The sequence below is a fragment of the Sinocyclocheilus rhinocerous genome, unplaced genomic scaffold, assembly GCF_001515625.1.
Source record: "Sinocyclocheilus rhinocerous isolate Xijiao unplaced genomic scaffold, SAMN03320098_v1.1 scaffold864, whole genome shotgun sequence".
NCBI classification, from domain to species: domain Eukaryota; kingdom Metazoa; phylum Chordata; class Actinopteri; order Cypriniformes; family Cyprinidae; genus Sinocyclocheilus; species Sinocyclocheilus rhinocerous.
In genome coordinates, this window is record NW_015645567.1 from 1,307,496 (window position 1) to 1,310,262 (window position 2,767).

Here is a 2,767-nt window from a genome sequence, read left to right on the forward strand (position 1 = left end):
TTTTTTTCCAGCTGATGAACGATAAAAAAAATGACAGCCAATCAGAATCCATCCTGCTGTAACGAGCTCGAGAATTTAAAGCGGCAGACGAGCGTGCGCTTAGAATAAACGGACGATATCGTTCACTAGTGTGGACGCTAATATCGTTATCTTTATACTTATCTTTATAGTTATCGTTCTTGGTGTGAACGGGGCTTAAGAGATTAATCGAAATATAGATTGAAAAAATAGTTTATAAATCTGTTGTCATCAAAAGAGAAGCTTTTGATCTCCCAGAAGTTTTCCACCAACATAAAAGCTTGCTGGTTTAACATTTGAAAATTAAGAAATTTAGACAACCTTAAATAGCTGTATTATAATTTGTACAGTTGCACTAGGGATGTAACGATTAACCGCGAGCCGGTTGAAAATCGATTCAAATATGTGACGATTCAAATCGGTTGAGATGCTAAACAAATCGCGATTCATTTAGGGGTAGTTTATGAATCCATGTCTGAGGGGAACTTGCTGTCTTTAGAAAAGTTTAGATGCAGGGCTCTACAGTGCGACTATTTCAGTTGCATTTGCGACTGAAAACTACTGCGTACGACTATGAAATTATTAGGAGCACCAGTGCGACTGACCAGATCATCATCATACTTGTGATTGTGATCGCTGAGGGAGCTTCAAAGGTTTCTATGTGTTTTTGCAGCTTTGAGTAATGTATCACAGACATATCTCACGAATCCTTTCATAAGCAAAGTGTAGACAGGGTGTAAATAAGAGATTCATTGCGCAGTGTTGTAAAAAAAAAGAAATAATAAAAAATCGTGAATCGAATCGTGAAATCAATTCGTGAATCGAATCGTGAAATCAAAATCGTGAATCGAATCGAATCGTGAGTTGAGTGAATCGTTACATCCCTAAGTTGCACTGTAACATACATGTATTATTACATTATTTTTCTTAAATAATCATTTTGTCATTTTACTGTGAAACAGTATTAGAATTTTTTTTTTTTTTACCTAGTAAATTATAATAAAAATAATGATCTTATAATATAATAATTATAATAATGAAAATAGTAATAATAAGTATTATTATTTTATATTCATATATAATTACATTTTTTTTAAAAGCACACAAATGCTACAAACCTGGATCTCTCTTTTTTTAAAATTGCATTTTAAATTGTAATCGCAAAGCTTATCAAAATAATAGTATTAAAACATTTTTTTTAAATATACTTATTTATTTATATTGATAAAGGCACATTGATATGTAGTTCCCCAAATCACATTGCCTTAAAGGCACAGTTCACCCAAAAACCAAAAGGCTGCTGGTCCCCATTGACTTCCATAGTATGGAAAAAAAAAAAAAAGAACTATGGATGTCAATGGCTACCGTCAACTGTTTGGTTACCAACATTCTTCAAAATATCTTCTTTTGCATTCAGCAGAAGAAAGAAATTCATACAGGTTTGTAATAACTTGATGACAGGATTTTCATTTTTGTGTGAACTGTCCTTTTAACATCAAGTCTGTGAAACTAGAAGCATCTTCACAGAAATGCACAGCGTATGTTTCAAGCCTTAGAGGGCTTGTTGTGGATTTAAAGGGGTCATATGATGTTGCTAAAAAGAACATTATTTTGTGTATTTGGTGTAATGAAATGTGTTTATGCGGTTTAAAGTTTAAAAAACACATTATTTTCCACATACTGTACATTATTGTTTCTCCTCTATGCCCCGCCTTTCTGAAACGCGTCGATTTTTACAAAGCTCATCGTTCTGAAAAGTGAGGTGTGCTCTGATTGGCCAGCTGTCCAGTGCGTTGTGATTGGCCAAATACCTCAAGCGTGTGACGGAAATGTTACGCCCCTTACCATATTGTGATGCCGTGTTGTTGTCAGGCCGGATTATAATGACTGTCTTATACTGTCTTTTTACGCATTGCGTTGAATCGCGCTGCGTAAACATAAAACAATGTCTGCATTTGTGATCGGAGGAATAACAAACAAGCGCTACTCTACACTGCTCAAAACTCGCGTTTGAATCATCAGTGGCAAATCCTTTAAATGAAAACGTACTTACAGTCTGTGAGTCAGAACAGACGGCATTGTAGTCTACTCTACCAGGATCAGGAAAATGCGGTGCACACATCTGAATATTTGGGTTGAACTGTTCTGGAACAGTGTTGTAAATACAACTTAACCACTGATTTCTAGTCGTGTCCTCTTTTGGAAGACCAAACAAAGTAGTTTTACTTTCACAACGAAACACACGGGGGGCTAGAGTGAGCAGCGTCGGGCGGGCTTGAGGCAACCACATGTGACGACCCCGGACTTCGTCCGCGGTGAAAGCCGATCCGGCGATCCACAGCACTAAGTTGATGTATTTCCTCAGCGACCAGCACGGATCAGCTCTAGGCATGACGAAGCGGATATCGTCCTCTTTTGGAAGACCAAACAAAGTAGCTTCGCTTTCACAACGAAGCACACAGCGCATTCACAACATGGAGGCAGCAACAATACTACAGCGAGAACAAACTTGCGTGAACATTTGGGCGGCGTTATGCAAAACTTCCCACATCGTGACGTAGACATGTGGGGGCGTGTTAGAACGAGCCGTTTTAGGTAGGCGTGGCTGACTCTTAACTTTTATAAAGAATATCTCTTTGGATTTGAGACTTTAGTCTTTGCAACTTTACAGATCTTCTTTATGCACCAAGAGCTTGTAACACTCCAAAGAGAAAGGAAAAAATGAAATCGCATCATATGAACCCTTTAA

The 2,767-nt window shown here is 37.4% G+C and overlaps 1 protein-coding gene across 2 annotated transcripts in view; it reads right to left on the reverse strand.

The window, feature by feature from the left end:
- The window catches only part of mphosph9 (M-phase phosphoprotein 9), a 51,744-nt gene that overhangs the window by 45,474 nt on the left and 3,503 nt on the right, over positions 1–2,767 (reverse strand). The window lies entirely within an intron of this gene.